Below are 16,431 nucleotides of genomic sequence, written 5' to 3'. Positions count from 1 at the left end.
CCTAGGAGGTTTTGGCCAATTCTTTGCTGTGTTAGGATGCTTGTGATGCCTTCAGCATGTTACAGCTGGGAGTCTGGGCAGGGCAATGGAAAGAGAATTTTGTCCCAAAAGAGGAAGGTTTCTGGGCTAAATCTCTATTGTCACCAATCAGGGTTGGATTTGGGATGTGTAAGGAGAAGGTTTTTAAAGGAGAAAAACCCAAACACAACTGTCTTTGAGGACATGACTTTGTGGATTAAGTAGTTTATACCTATACATAACCAGTGTGTGTGTGCTGGGGGTTCACTGGCATCTATGGCATCACTGGCTGCCTTCTGATGGCTGAGAAATGCAGGAGCTTTAATTTCCCCTTCTCTCTTCTGATAACTTTGTGGTAGAATTTGCCTTCTTGTGACTGTCCATAGACTACAGTACAACTCTGGGGGTATGCTCTGCAGCAGGAAAACTGATGTGGTATCATGATGAAGTCTTGTGGTACATAGTGAAGCAGCAAAGGCCCCAAGTAATGAGCTGAACCCAGGCTTTCAAACACCCCGCTGTGAATTCCTAGATCTGCTCTCTATTAGTCCTGTAAGGATTTATTTGGAATCATTTACTGGAATTTATACATTGCTAATTGCATGTGAAAAGCCAAGGAACCATGCACCAAATCCAGCGAGATGGATTCAGATAGTCAATAGCCTTTCTTACCTCAACGATGCACTGCACTAGGCTGTGAGAACTGCTGAGTTATGTCCATCTGGAGAGAATGGCTGAAGCTTTCCTTATTTCCCCAATTTCCCTTGGCAGCCTGCTCAGGTCACTTGAACAGATGGAAGATTCACACTGTGATACCTGCCTTGGGCTAAAGGAGCCTCAGTGTTTAGGGTTCAGGGCTCCTTCCTGAAGTTCCATACTTTTCCTGCAATGTGGTTGCACTCACCAGGTACTTTGAAATGTCTCTGCTGGGGTTTGGTCAGGAAAAGTGTAGAGATGCTTTGTAGGGACATGCCTTTGGGTCAGACACAAGTGACTGTTCGGACTGTCAGGGTGTCTTTGGCTTGTGCTGGGGACAGAGGAGGAGGAACTATTGTTTAAAGCAAGGAATTGGGAGATCAAGGACCTGCTCTACAGTGTCTCATTACCATGTGAAGCTGCAGGCTGTTCCTTACCCATTCTGGGCACACACAGGCTTTAAACCAAATGGGATGAAGAACTTGTGCTGTGCTTCTCATAAGGCTGAGTCCATAACTCTGAGGAGGCTGAGAGCAGTGAGTTACTAAGGTGCTAAGGAAAGAAGAAGAGCTGCTCAGTGCCTGCACCACCAGCCCCAAGACCACTAAACTTTCTTCTGTATCATTGCCTACATTTCAAAGGTCTTTGCACTGATTCATTGGAGCACTGATGTGTTCCCCTCTGGGCTCTTAAGCTTGGGTAAACACTGAGTAAAACACTTGAATTCAAGTGCTACAGCAAGGGGTTAGAATAATTAGGATGTTTTAACAGCTCCAACAAGCAAATCAGCTTTATGAACACAGAGTCCCATCTATAGCACCGTGATGGTGACAGGTTGAGAGAGCCTCAATTACAGCACACCAGTACATGGATTTGTTCTCTAGATGCCAGGCTAGAAAGGATGTTTGTTTCTGCTTCGCCTGTGGGAAGCTAATCACTGACATGGTACCGGATGGGGTGGGAAGGGATGAGTCTCCAGCCAGCAGCTGGCACGGAGCAGGCACTGAGGAGAGGAGTGGGAAGGAAGGTTGGTTGTGATTATGCCCTGGGCTATTTGAAAACTGGACTGCTGCTTGCAAGCTGGCCCATGGCATCTGGCAAAGCACGTGTGGGGTGGGTTGGAGAGGCTGGCATGCTGCTCTGAGGAGGATTCATGTCATCGTCTTCAAACAAACAGCATCCCCTTTGCATCACTGACTACTTTCATGCATCTCTTCCTGCCAGCCCCTGTGTTTCTGCACTACTACCAGGTACCCAGCTCTCGCTCCTGAGCATCTCTTGAATGCTGAAAGGAGGTTTACAACAATATGAATTTTGAAAACCCCCTTAATGCTCCCTTTGGGCTCCATTCCTGTTGGATGTGCAGCTTAGAGCCAAGCTGGGAGCCTGAAAGGGTTCATGGGATGTCTTGTCTTCATCCCAGATGTCCCACTACTTGTAGCGTCCTGTAGGGTGAGCCCTATCCCTTGAAGAACCTTGAATAGATGGTAAAGACTGACCTACCCTTGCACAGCAATGACCATTCCCCAACCAAGCAGTGACTCTTGAATTTGAAATTGAGCTACATCAAAGTCATTTAATGGCTCCAATTCCATTTCTTTTTCAATCTTACAGTTTGAGCACTTTCAAATATGTACATGGTATTTTGAATGATTGGATTCCATTTGGACCAAAAAGACAGGTTTGTAGAAGTGCTGTATTTCTGCACTGAGAGGGCTGTGTAAGTGGAAAAACACTCAGTGCCGAAGGACTCTTACCTTTTGGCTGGTCACATACAGATTTGAATCCAGCTTGCAAAGCCAGTTACCTGCTTCTTACCCCTCAACAAGGCTTTACACTGAAGGATAATTTCCAGCTTACCCCCAAAAAGATGGGTTTACTTACCTAAAAACATGTTGGGAGCAAACACATGAGATGGAGCACTTGCAGGAGATGGGTAGTCCACCTATGTATGTGCTGCAGCTCTGAGGCATCCAGGTGAGCCTCAAATGCAGCAGGTCCTGCTCCACATACAATGATTATTCCATAAAGCTTTCCTAAATAACCAAGCTACTTTCCTTATCTCTCCCCCATAAAATTTATACTAACCATTGAAATAAGGTTGGTAGCCTACTTCTATGGGCAGGAGGCAGCTAGAAGAGCTCCTACCTACTTTGGGGAGTAGTTTATATGCTGGTATCTGCTGCTATCGGTCATCCTGGTGGCAATGAGCTTTATAATAGCAGCTGGCAGGTGCCTCTCATTTATTACTCCAAAAGCAAGCTTGTTTCCCAGTGGTTATTGCAGCTCACCAAGCCTTTTATAAGAGATGCTTCAGCTTCCCCTAGGGATCAGACCTAAGATATCAGTATGAAAGCCATCACTCTAAGATGGTCTTAGGAGAAAAAGGTACCTATGTATTTGTCTTTAATCAGAGTGGAGACTTCAGTGTGTATGTGTACTGGGGGATAGAGGGCATGATGGAAGTAGGCTCTCTACAGCCTTCTTTGATTTTGGAGTGGTTTCTTGGCTCTTATGCTAGCTGCTTGCTTGTGTGGTGCTGCTGCACATCAGGGAGCATAATTCAGTGTAAGAGCTATGCCCCTACTGCACATTTCTGGGTACCTGGGTTGTGCTGTGCCTCAGATGTGACTTTGAAGTCATTTACATTAGTGTGCAGGTAAATTAATGCTTTTATTCCATGTTTCATCTGGTGTTATGGATCTTTCCCTGGACATCTATGAGGCTTTAAAAGCAGAAAGGTGTGCTTAGACTGAGTATGGGGGACAGGCTGGGATGTTATCTTCCTACATAGTGCTCTGAATGATGTACTTAAGAAAGTGAGGGTGATGCCCCTGAAGGGAATGGAAGTGCTTCTTCTGAAAGCCTTATTTTCCTTCTTTCAGGAGTTCCAGCTCTTGCAGAGAGCTGCCACTAGCTGTAGGGATGGGCAGATTTAAGCAAGCAGCAGTTCTAGCAGAAATAGTGGCAGTGTCAATTTCAGTCAGGTATAACTGTCCTACTGCATCTGAAGAGATTGCTTTGGTTTTCCTTGGTGAGTTCCTAAAATGAGATTGAATTTATGCTTCTTCCTGAGCGAGCTCCGAAATGCCTGCAGCAAACTGCCTGGCAAACAGGGGACAGCATGAGGAGGAAGGGGTTGTGGAAGTGATGTGGATTAGCAATAATCCCACCAGCCTGGCAGGGTCTGGGGTGGGAACAGGCAAGGTTAAACCTTTTGATTATACCTACACATCCATGGGAACCCTACATACAGAAACCCTTCTGTTATCAGCTTGCAGTGAAGTAACAGGATGCCTGCAGCAGGCCGATAGTAACAGTGTGCAGCACTGCTATCGAATGGGTGAAATAGAGGAGCCTCCAAGGGGATGGAGGATGGAGAAGTGTCTCCCTGCCTTTTGCTGCTGGGTGGGAAGGAGCAATGGATACAGGGTGGGAGGCAAGGGCCGGGATGTGGTCTCTTCCCTCTCTGGGCAGTGGCAAGGCCAGAGATGCTGGAATCACCTGTACAGCTTCAGTCTCAGGCTTGTTTAATGGGTGAAGGATATTGGCAGCTTGGAAGGCATGTAGAAGGAAATATCTAGGAGGGAGGGAATGTGAGAACTCCATCTGCTTAGTTCTTATCAAAAGAAGGACTGAGCAACTTAATTACACTGTAAGTACTTCCCCAGATAACAAAAAGCACTTTCATCTGGCAAAAAAAAAAATGGCACAATGAGAGCCTATGTCTGAAGGATAAAATCAGCCCAATTGAAGCAGGAAATACTGTGCAGGCTGCTAATGACTTCCACCCTAAGGGGGGAATTTCATCTCCTGATGCCATGGCATGTATTGGCCACACTGGTCTTGCATCTTGATTAAACCACACACCTCATTTGGCTGACAAAATGCTGGTCAGATGGGATGAGAAGGTGTTTCCTACCCTGAGGACATGGGGAATGAGCTCTCTTATTGGCACTGTGGGGCTGCAGAGCCCAAGTTCTTGGGCTCCTGGTCACCCCTGTATGTATGGCCAACCTCTTTATACGGGATGTGGTGAGGCAGCTCTGGGGTTACATGGGCTGATGGTCCTGCCTTGGCCTCAGCATCCACAGACTGGTATCCAGAGCGTGTTAGATGAGCCGGGAGCAGACATGCTCTTCCCTAGTGCTGATCCTGCTGGAGGCAGAAAGCTGTGCTCCTACGTGAGTAGAAAAACTACTTCTGCTGGCTCCGTTCTTACACTTTCATCACTGCTGCTGGCATTAAAAGGGCATTGTATCCAGATTGTTCATGCACCGCTAATAACTCCAGAGTGCTAGATCTTGCTTTCAGTTGCACCGAGCGCTTCAGCGATGCTGAAGCCAAGGGAGCTGTACTGACAGATCTGAGGGAAGTTAGAATTTGGTATTAAGTAAGTTTGCATCCATTCCCAAGGCATGGCTACAGAACAGGAACAGCGTGATCCCTGCTGCTGGCATAATTCCATTTAAATGACATAGCTGCAGATGGAGAAGCTGCCAGTGGGTCTGTGTGGTGGAAAGAAATGGAGCATCAGGCTTAGAGCACCTGAGAAAATAAGGTTTTTGTCTTCTCTTTTATGAACTGGAGATGAAAAGTGTGTGGATTGAGCAGATCTCCTGTTCCAAGCTGCAAGGAGACAACAGGTCCTCAATGGAGGATACAGGAGCATGGAAGTGCCCACATAAAATGTTGCTCCCTCTGTACTTAATGCTGGAGGGATATCAGGTCTGAGCCCTCTATGTAAGGGAACAGATGGGATGGTGCAACATTGCTCAGGGATGGGAAACCTTCAGGGCAGCATTGTTCTTGATGAGCTCTATTTGCAAGGAAATGGAGTGGTTTTCTCTGGCACTGGAAGTGTGGGCTGCTAACACAGCCCTGGGGCTGGAGGCAGCTCCATTCTTCTCTCTGCTCTCCCATGGCTCCAGAAATCTGATGGTGCCCTTGAGGAATAATCCTTGTTTAATGAAGTATGTGTTGGGAGGTGACTTTGAGTGATTCCCTGCTTTAGCTGCTGTCTGGCTTGGGGAATGGTTGGCCTTTCTTAATGAAACCTCTGCCTTCTGCTGTGGATGAAGGCCAATGAAAACCCAGACCTTCCAGAGATGTCCTTGCTTTGTAGGGACACCAAAGATGCATTTGCTTTCTGTTGGGGAACTAGCAAGGAAATAAACTGGATGTGTCAGTCCAAAGGGTAAATGTTTCCTGGGAGTGAATGGGAACAGTTCTGAGACATGCTGGAGGCCCAGGGGCAGGATTGCAGACCTGGGACCAGCATCAAAATGCTACTGGGTAGTAGTGTAACAGAGCTGCACCTTTGCTGTTGCATGGAATAAGATGTGTGACTGATTATCTCAATCCTCCATGTCAAAATCTACATACAACTGGAAGCCAAAACATACTCATCCACTTGCATGTAGTGCTAAAGAACAAGGGAGCTCAGGCAATCACAGGCAGAAAAAGCAAAAGCTCCATTGCTGCAAGATGAGGCTGAAACTCCCCACAGCAAGACAGAGAGCTGGGTTTGAGCCCTGGATAGTCCCTGTGATCCTCAGGGTGATGGACCTGTATCTCCAGCTCTACAACTCAGTGTTGATAAGGATTAAGCGCAACAGACACTTGCATTGACTTTGGTTTTGAGCATGGAAAGCTCTTCTATTTTTATCGCTGATAATTCTCCAACCTCATTTCTTTCTCCATTCAAATCAATGCGTTTCTCAGCAGCCGCCTGCTAAATCCTAGGCAGGGTTTGTAATTGGCCCCATTTCCCTGGGAGAATTGCAGCAGCAAAGCAGCTTTTGTCATCTCTTCATTCCTCATGAAACTTCTCTTTCCTGGTGAAGAATGAAATCCTTTGGTGCTGCCTTCAGTCCTTCCAGGAATGACTCATGGGGGCTGGAGGAACCGTTTATCTCAGCTCCCTGTGACAGCATTGCTCATGTCCTGATACAAGAGTCATAAATATTAACTTGGGCTTTCCATATTTCCTTTTTGGGTTCTTTTAGTGTGGGGAAGCAGATAAGTACAGGCCTTGTGCTGGGCAAGGGCTCTTTGGTTTAAGGGGAAGTTGGGATCTCTGGATATTGTCAGGTGCTGCCACAGGGCTTTAGACAAATCCTGATGCTCCCATTGTAGGGCCACACACAGTGAACCCTGTTCCAGGAGTTTCCTGTGCATCAGTGGCCTCCTGCTGCCCACAAGCTGCATTTGGGAGTTAAAGGGGAAGGGGCACACAACTCCTGCAGTTGTGGGCTGCAGTGGCTGCAGGACTACAGTGGTGACCTGTTTTCATCCATGGAAAAGGATCCTGCTGCGTTTGTGCGCCTGTGAACTTGTCAGAGGCAGCTGCTTCCTCTGCTTGCCTACAAGGTCTGCCCTGTGGCAAGAGCTTACTGAGGAACAGCAGAGAACATCAAGGTCAGATTGTAGAATCCCAGAATGGTTTGGGTTGGAAAGGACCTTAAGATCCTCCAGGTCCAACCCCAGGCCATGGGCAGGGATGCCTCACTCTAGACCATGTTACCCAAAGCTCTGGCCAGCCTGGCCTTGAACACTGCCAGGGATGGGGCATTCACCACTTCTTTGGGCAGCCCATTCCAGTGCCTCACCACCCTCACAGTAAAGAACTTCCTTATATCTAACCTGAACTTCCCCTGTTTCAGTTTTAACCCATTCCTTCTTATCCTATCACTACAATCCCTGATGAAGCGCTGGATCAATCTAACCCTATTGCAACTTTGGACAACCAAAGCTGCTGCCAGCATCTTGTTTGCTGGGATGGAAGGTGTTAATGTGGTTTTCAGGCAGTTGTGCCATGTAAATGTGCTGCTTTTTGCTTGGAGCATCCAATGCAGGCAGCATTATACCCCTGTGAACGATGTCCTCCTTACCTTTGGGGTGCTAGGAGCTCCTGGTTTTCTGCAGCAGCTCATCCTGGCTGAATGAAAGTACAACTTGCACACAGTGCCAGGTAAGAGCATCTCCTCTTGGGAGTCCAAGGGCTCACCCTGGATAAATTGGTAGAATGAGCCCTTGTGTTGCTGAGCAACCCTGTGGGCAACCTGCAGTGAAAGAGCCAATGTTGAATTAGAGAAGGATCCACATCTCCTGCTGGCTGTAATCAATGCCCTGGCCCTGGATACAGATCACAGCCTGGTTTGGCTACTCCTCTTAACTCAAGATGAGTGTGTATAAAGCTGCACACTCACAGCTTCCATCTGACATTTGTTCCTAGTGCTTTGATCAGGCTACTAAATCCCAGCTCCTTTGGCAAACTGCATCTCACCTAGGAGGCTGCAAGTGTCCTTAGCAGTGATGGACTGAGGTGTTCTTCTCTCCAGCTCTGCAGGACTGTGCCACCTTTACTCAGCAATGCCACCTGCCCATTCTGGGATCACCTCCAGGGGGATGGTAGGTTTTCCCTCTGCCTCTTGGACTATCTGATCCAGCAGCACTGGTGCTGTGCCAGCAGCAAGTGTTTGGGCACCAATGCAGCATGTAGTGGGGTGGTAATGCTGGTGCTGTGGAGGGGGAGATGTCACCCAGACATCCCATAGGGGGGTTATGAGGGTGTCAAACTTTTCTCTAAGGTGTAAACCCTGCTACTTCTAAACTTGCCTTCTTTCCAGCTCATCCTGACTTGGAGGAAACAACACACTTGGGCCTGCTAGTGTAAAGCCATTCAGATCAGAGATCTGCATCCCAAAGCATAGCACCATAGAATAGTTAAGGTTGGAAAGGACCTTACGATCATCTAGCATGCTGTAAATGAATAGCTGCTGTACAGGAATAGCTTTGCAGGACTGGGCTGTTCATGGTGAGATGTGATGCTTCTGAAACCTGGGCTTGTGGCACCAGGACACTGCTGTCTGCTGCAACATCACTGTCAATTGAAGGTTAATCCCCTTGAGGGCTGTCCATGTTGCTCCTCACTAAGTGAGGCTGGGGCTGAGCAGTGGCTCATCTTGAATCTGCTCTCCCAACACTGTGAGAAATTCCAGCAGCTTCCATTATAACTTGTTGCTTCCTGCAAATCCTGCATTAGTTTTGCTTGTTGCTCCCAAAGGCTGATTTGAATGGTGCTCAGCATCCTGATCTCTGCTCTCTTTGCCACCTACTGCCCTGACCTGCTTTGCACCGTGATTTCTGCTGGCTGTAGCCTGCAGTTCCCCAACATCAGTCTCCATTAGGTGACACCTCTTTACCAACATTTACATGCTTTATGTGCCATCAGGTAATTGCTGTGCAATTTCACACCCAGGTGATTTATTGCAAGCTCATCCAGTCAAGACTACAGTAATTAATCTGCAAATTAAGCTTTGCTTTTAAATTAAACCATGCATTATAATGGCATGATGGGTAACTGCTAACTCTTTAGATCTAGAGAGTGGTGTTGCTTGTTTCTCCAGCCCAAACCATGGTGGTTTTTAGGTGGCTTTCATGTGCCCCATCATCCCCAAGCACTGGGGAGCCACAGCAAAGGTCATGGGGCATCAAGAGCAGAGGGTGCGTTGATGCAGTTTATAGGTGCATCAGTACTAGAAACCAACTGCCATGTGAAGCAGACCAGGTTGAAAACAAATCCTAATCCCAAATTTTGCCTCTAATCCCCTCATGTTGGATTTTACTTCAAACAGCTTGAGAATAAGAAGGGGGAGAAGATGATTTAACTTTTGCTTGTTTTGAAGCTTCCACAGAGCCACATCAGGAGAGTCAACAGGTCTTGAATGAGTGATGTTTGGTGTAAATACCTCGGTAAATACCAAATGCTGCCTTGGTTGTCTGCAGTTTAAGACTTCGGGATGAAACCAGCATCACATGGCTCCATCTCTCAAGGACAGCAAAAGCTGCTGGAAATCTGAATGGTGTCAGCAATTGGAAGTACAGGGTTTCTGCAAAGGCCTCACTATGCAATATGCAGTTGGTCTAAACTTTAAACCCTTCCTACCTTTGTGTTTGTTTGAATTGTTCCCTTTAAGTGAATCCTTCCAGAGATGTTTGTTAATTCATCTCCATTTGAACAGGGAGGGATCGCGGGAGCCCCTGGTGTCTGTAATGCTAAACACTAGCCATAGGGGTGGGTTATCTGCTCTGGCACTCCCTGGCATTGTGGCTGGCTTCCCCCCTTCCTCCTGCAGCCTGGAGCCCAGGTCCCACTCATTCATTCATTAATCCCTTTCATTCCCTGTTCATTTGTTCATATCCTCTGCAGCATGGGGAGAAAATTGCAAACCCAAGAAGAAATAAGAAATCCATCCTCTTTGGAAATCAAAGCTGCTCCATTCAACTTGTTTGTTCACTTTGAGATTTGCCTATGTGCAGATGAGGTGGAGGTCGCCTATAATAGAGCCGAAGCCTTCGTGCTGAGCAGGGGCAATAAGAGGGAATCCATCCCTCTTCCTTCTGTATCCCACTCTTGCCCTGTGCCTCCCTCTCAAAGGGGGTCAGATGAATTTTCCAGGGCAGCTGGGTCAGTTCTAATGATGTGCCTCTGTGCTCCTCTGGCCTCCAGTAACCACGGTTAGAGCAGAGAGCTCTATTGGTCTATTTTAACTGCAGAGTTACTGTATAACTCCTGACAGCCAGTGCTGTGATGTCTCCTTCAGCCTGAGCTCAGGGAGGGTGCTGGGATATGGGTCCATACCATTGCAAGCTTGCTTGCTAGGACATTGACCCTGTTCTTGGCTGTGTGTCACAGAGAGCCCTGACAGCTCAGCAAGGGTCATGGTCCAAACCTAAAAGCAGTGGGACAGTGTGGAACCCTTGGCTTCTTGGACCTCTGGGAGCATCTCTCCCAGTTTCCTGCCTCATTCCATCTGGTCGCTTCTCTTAAACTTGTCTTGTGCTGGCAAATCATAAGCTCTTCCTGTAAGGATGAGCAGGTTTAATTCCAGGTAAGACACTGGAACTCAGCTTCCCACCACAGCTGGCTGGAGGAGTGCATGCATCCATGGGGAATGGGGCTGTCCTGAACCAGGAGAGCTGCAGTGATTGGTGTGAGCCCAAGCTCCTGGTCTGTGGTGGGAATGTGGCAGCCTGGGGATAAGGGACATCCTGCAGAGCCTGAACCAGGCTGCCAGCATGGGTGGTAGGAGAAGTTTTGTGGAGCTTTCTTTGTTATCTGTGCATGAGTGGAGGCTGGTCTTTTTTCCCCACAAAAATGGGATGGAGTAAGTCCTCCCAGGATGAATGTGAACAAGGTATTTGGTTACTGTGGCCCACTATGTGACCCTTAAAGCAGCAGTTTCCCAGTTCATGGAGATGTTGAGCTGCTCAAGTGTTTGAGGTGCTCTGGAAGTGGATTTTGCATTCTCAAGTGTCTCAAAGCTGAGTGGATACTTGAACATCTTTTCGCTGTCTCATACAAGGGACTTCACTTCTACTTTGAATGGTCACCAACTACATTTACTGTCAGAAAAGCTTGTGAGAAGGACTGGAAACTACTTATGTGTCTTCTGAAATACAAATGTCTTTGTCCTGCAAACCAAATGATATCTTGTGCTTAGCAAAAAAGAACTAAAACACTCCATCTCAAATGGCATCTGTTCACAAAACTGCTCTTGAGCAACCTACAGAGCTGAAACTGCTCAGTGAGTGACTGACAGGGATTAGTGTCACTGTCTGGAGGGCAATACAGTGAAGTAATTCCAGCACAAGTGAGCTTAGACTTTGCTATGTTGTTGCTTTGGATGAGCCCTTTCACCCCCCTTCCATCCAAATGAAGTAGTGCTGTTACTTCTTCTGCAGAATGGAGCTTACTATAGGACAAAGGATACTGCTACCCAGTGCTGGCAGGACTCTGCTGCCCTCCTACCACTGCCTTCATTCTCCAGCGTGCTTGGGAAACTGGAGAACTTTGCCTACCAGTTTAGGAAGGATTTGTCTATCACAGAACTGGAGAGCAAAGACCTCCACCTGCATCACTCTTGGTGATGTGTTCATGCTGGGGACTCGCCACTCCATGTGGTCCCCTCCACAGGAGTGTGTGCAGCCTGCTGAGCTGCTGGGAAAAGCACTGCTCATGTTTCCTTGTCCAAAGCCTCTTGGGTTCTATTTTTTACCACATTAATTCTCCATAGGCTAAAGTGAGTCTCCAGTTCGGTCCGAATGAGTAAACTGAGCTATTGTGGGCAGCCATCACTCGGCTCACAGCCCCTTTCTGGCCCTGACCCCGGCTGCATCTAAGTTGTGCATTGCTCTGACAGCTCAGAGGCTCAAACTCTTCCCAAGCCTGGCTGCCGTGTGTGATTCATGGCTGGGGGTTTGTGTCCCAGCGCTCCTGCTCCTCTCCGCTGGTTAGAGGCGGCATGGCAACAGCGCAGCCCGCAGCCACTGCCGCTAAACCAGCCCGAAAAGCACCATTGCCAGCTCTTGTCTGAGAAATGCCTCTGCCCCTTGCAACCCAGACGGTGAATGGAGGAGCTGTCGGGACTGCAGGAGCCCGGCAGGCTGCTTAGCATGACAATACATCTCTTTAATTGTTCCTGCGCTCGGTTTGGTGCTGGGCATGAGATGGAGAGGTTGGCTGGTGATTCATAACTGAGTCACAGGTCCTCGGGCTGCAGGGAAGTGTTGCCCCCGGGTTGGAGCGAGGGGAGAGAACTGAACTGAGCTCTAAGCTTTAAATCACACGAGGATAAAGGTGTCCTTCTACAAAGGCCTTTGCAAGTGCTTGATGCTGAAAGATCTCCAGGTTTCTTATGTGGCTGCTCAGTAAACAAGTGACTGGCCTGGGTTGGGTTCAGTGTGTGCTGATTAATCCTTAGGTGTTAACCAAATGCAGCTTGGTTGCCCCATCTTTAATGTGGGATGACCTGGCCCCACTCAGATGCGAAGAACTTTCTGGTTCTGCAGCCCTTTAAGGATAACATGAAAGGCTGAGTTTTAATTTTGGCTTTAAATGAATTTAAGTCTCTTGGAAAAGCTGCAGGTGAAACAGATTCAGGAGGAGAAAGCGCCTTGCTGCAGGGGCAGCTGGTTTGGCAGGTTGGAGACCGGGGGTTTGGTGTCTACAGAGGGGACAGAGACCTTCTTGTAGGGTTAAACTGCATGAGGACCTGCAGTTACTGCTGGGCAGGGTGTTTGTCTCAGCTGGAAGAGTGAAATGACTGCTGGGGCCACCTCCATCCTTTGTTGGTCTGCAATGGTGCTGCCTATTTGCTTCTCCTCCACCACTTTAACTCATGGGAGAAGTGAGTTTCTGGAGCAATTGCTTGGTGTTTTGAGAAGTCAGGAAATGCTAATGGAGAAATACAACACTTTCCTCTCACCAGTGCTCTTTGTTTGAGTTGAAATGGATTCAGGCTCCTGGGAGGAAGAGGAGAGCCTCTGATGTGGTACTCTCAGCCTTGGTTTGTAATCTAAAGTCATTTTATGAAGTCTTGGAAGTCTTCATTACCAAGGGAGGATGTGAATTCAGTGTCAAAGCATGAGGACCAGCACTGCCTACAGCAGTGCACGTGGCAATGTGGTCATAGTCCTGGTGTGGCTGTTTGGTGTGATTTTCAACTGTTGTTGCCCTTTCCTTCTGAGGCAGTTTCCTTCTTGTGGTGGTGGAAATTATATGTGATCCCAGGGAGAGATGTGTCACACTCAGCTCCTATTCCACTGATGCTGACCTTGTTATGGCAGAGGGTTGGAGTACTGTCACACCAAGCACCAAGAGTTGAGGGTAAGAACCCAAAATGAAGTAGTTATAGGGTGGCAATTTGGGGGGAGAGACCTAAAGAGCACATCTCACACAGAACTTACTGCCTTCTATCCTTGTAGCACCTGAAAGGCTGGTTTCTTGTGCTGTGGGGAGAGCTTTGGCACAGGAAGGATGCTGCCCATGTTGTTGGGTTATAGACAGTGTCAGGTCTGTGAGTTGCTGAATTCTTGGGGGCTGCACCACTGCAGGCATGAACTGGAGCAAGAGAGGTATTTATACTGCAATCATAGCCAAAAGGCCAGAACTGGAGACGCAGGAGTTGCTGTGTCAGACACACAGTAAGACATGATCTTGGGCAGCATAGTCTAGTGTGAGGTGTCCCTGCCCATGGCAGGGGGTTGGAACTGGGTGATCTTAAGGTCGTTTTCAACCCAAACCATTCTATGATGATCCCCTGGGCTGCCAGCCTTTGCTGTCCAGGGAAAGGAGGAGGGACAAAGCAAACCCCAAGTGTCTGTATCCAAACGAACAAAAGTGCAGAGGCTGCAGTGTGCTGATAGGCAGGGCAGGAGGCACTTTCACTGCCAGCACAGCCCTCCTTGGTGAGCTGAGCTGCCTCCTGGAGCTGATGAAGACAAGTACTTGCTCACTGTGTGGATGCACGGAGGATGCTGGATGCTCTGTTAGAAGCCGCATGGCCAAACCCCAGCATCTCACAGCTGTGTTTGTTCAGCCTGATGGAAATGGCTTTTCTGCCCTGTCTTTGTGTGAGGCTGTAGTTCCTGGGAAGAGCTAAAACTTGGTAGCATCATCCAACAGGAGCTCTAGTGTCCCTTCCAATGACTCACTGATATGGCTATCTGCTCATTACTGTGTGCTGCTCTGCCTGAACGGACAGCTAATTTGCTCATAGCAGGCACTACTAGGTTGTATCTCTTATCCACTTCGTTATTGATGTAACTGTACCCAGCCATGAATTAATTGGTTGCTGCTTTGTTGGCCCACAGCAAATTGCTTGCAGATAAGAGTACACTGGCAGGGTGCTGGGTGTCCTGTACACCCCACTGTATCAAACTGATTGACAACCTGTAGTGCTTGGAGGGAGGGAGGTGTACTCCAGAGCAAAGCCATCACAGCCCTGAGTGCCTACAGCTTTGATCAGAGAGCTTGGGAGGAGGTGGAAATGGGGAAGATGGTGCTGGGTAAGCTGTGAAGTTACGAGCTCTTTGTGGTGGTAGCTGGGTGTCATTTGTCATCTCTTCTGTGTTGCTGGCAGTTGGTGTCTGGGATGCAGAGATGCTGTGGGCTGGGGTGAGCCTTTGTCTGTCTGCTGTTGGAGTGAGTATCCCAGTGTGGCTGGGCTTCAAGGGCTTTCACTGCACATGCAGGCTGGTTCTTTCGGTGGTTTATCTTCACCCAGCTCAAGCGCAGCATTAAGTAAAGCATTCCCTCTTTCACAGCGTTGCTGAAAGTCAAACATCAATGATCTTAAATTAATGATACGTTGAAAGCTCAGGGCTAAGGGAGCACGAATTAATATCCTTGAGACCTGTCTAGTTCTGCCTCTTCTGACACCTCCTAATTTCCCATGTAAATTGGCTTATAGATCTTTGGCTCAAAGGCTGTGTTGTGCTGGGGGAGTCTGGCGTGTCTGCTAGGAAATTATCCAGTGTAATGGCAGGGTTATAATTGTGCTGGAGCTATTCAGGTCTGCCTCCCTGGGTGGGTGCCCTATCTGTGACTATCTGAATAATCACTGCATTTGTAGCTGTTTAGCGTGCCTTTCTGGTTTGTTAAATCCTGCATGCAGCAGGCCCGTGTGTGCACACTTGTGCTCACGATAAAACATGGTGTTTAATCTTGCTGTTATCATGACTCAACCATGCACAAACAGCAGGGGTAGTTCTTACGCACACACCTCCGAGAATAAGCTCAAGCTTCAGCTTATCCAAGTAAAGTAAATTTGCCCAGATTCTCATAGAAAGTAAATACATGTGGGAGGAGAGTTGCAGGGAAAGCATTCAAAAGGTATTGATCCACTTGATTCTGGATCTGTTACTGCCCAACAGAACAAAGTCTGTTTGTGACTTCACAACACATCAAATGTGGGGGTTGACTTTTAATACTCATTGTATAATTGAGGGGGGGAAGCTGTGCAAGTCATTCAGTAAGCTGAAACTCATTCAGGTTTTAAATTAGAAAAGGTCTATTGAGTGTCTGTGCTTCAAGTGCTGCTGATTCGAGGGCTGTGTTGCACAATGAGAGCTTGTCCCTCTGCACAAATGTGATAAATAAGAAATTGGTATGAAAAGAGGCAGTGCCCCTTTGTACTGTGGGTCTGTGATTGGAAAATTCCCTCCATTTGCACACAGTGATGTTCCTGACTTTAAAGGCCTGAGCTGAAGGTGGGAACCATAGTAACATCAATAACAAACCCCCAGAAGGAAGAGAAGTGTTTTTGCTGAAGTATCCCTGTTTGATCCTGGAAGGTGGTTATGGAAACAAAGCTGTGTGGCCGCAGGGGCCAGGCATGGGCCAGCCCCTGTGGAGGATGCTCAGGGGATGCTGCTGCCCCTTTCTCAGATGAAGATGTGCTCAGCAGGTTGCTGGGAGGGACTCAGGCTCAGCATAACAAAGCAGTTGCTTTCAGGTAGATGTGTATGAGGGCAGGGATTGAAAATCAAGTCTTTGCTCAGTTCAATCACCCTCCTTCAGGGATATCTCAGCAGAGACACTCTGAGCACCAGGTTCATTCTGAACAGTTACAATAGTTTTGTCTAACAGAGGAAATTAGGATGGAAGCACACAGGCCAGAAGCTCAGGAAGAACCTTTCACTGTTAAGTTACATGGGTTTGTTGCCAGCATCCTCTTGCTGACCCTGAATGCTGCTTTGCTCTTTGGTGGCTTTATTTAGTTTGCTGTGTGGGGTGTTTTGGCGACAGGGTGGCCAGGGCATGCCCAGGGAGAGGAGCAGAACAAAGAAGGCGTATCTTAACCCCTATGCCACCTAAACAGCTGTAGCATAAGCAGCCAAAATCAAGTGTCCTGACAGAGCTACTTGAGG

This window comes from Melopsittacus undulatus, chromosome 11 (assembly GCF_012275295.1).
Source record: "Melopsittacus undulatus isolate bMelUnd1 chromosome 11, bMelUnd1.mat.Z, whole genome shotgun sequence".
Classification (NCBI taxonomy): Eukaryota; Metazoa; Chordata; class Aves; order Psittaciformes; family Psittaculidae; genus Melopsittacus; species Melopsittacus undulatus.
The sequence above is the reverse complement of the archived record's forward strand: the minus strand, read 5'-3'. Positions refer to the sequence as shown.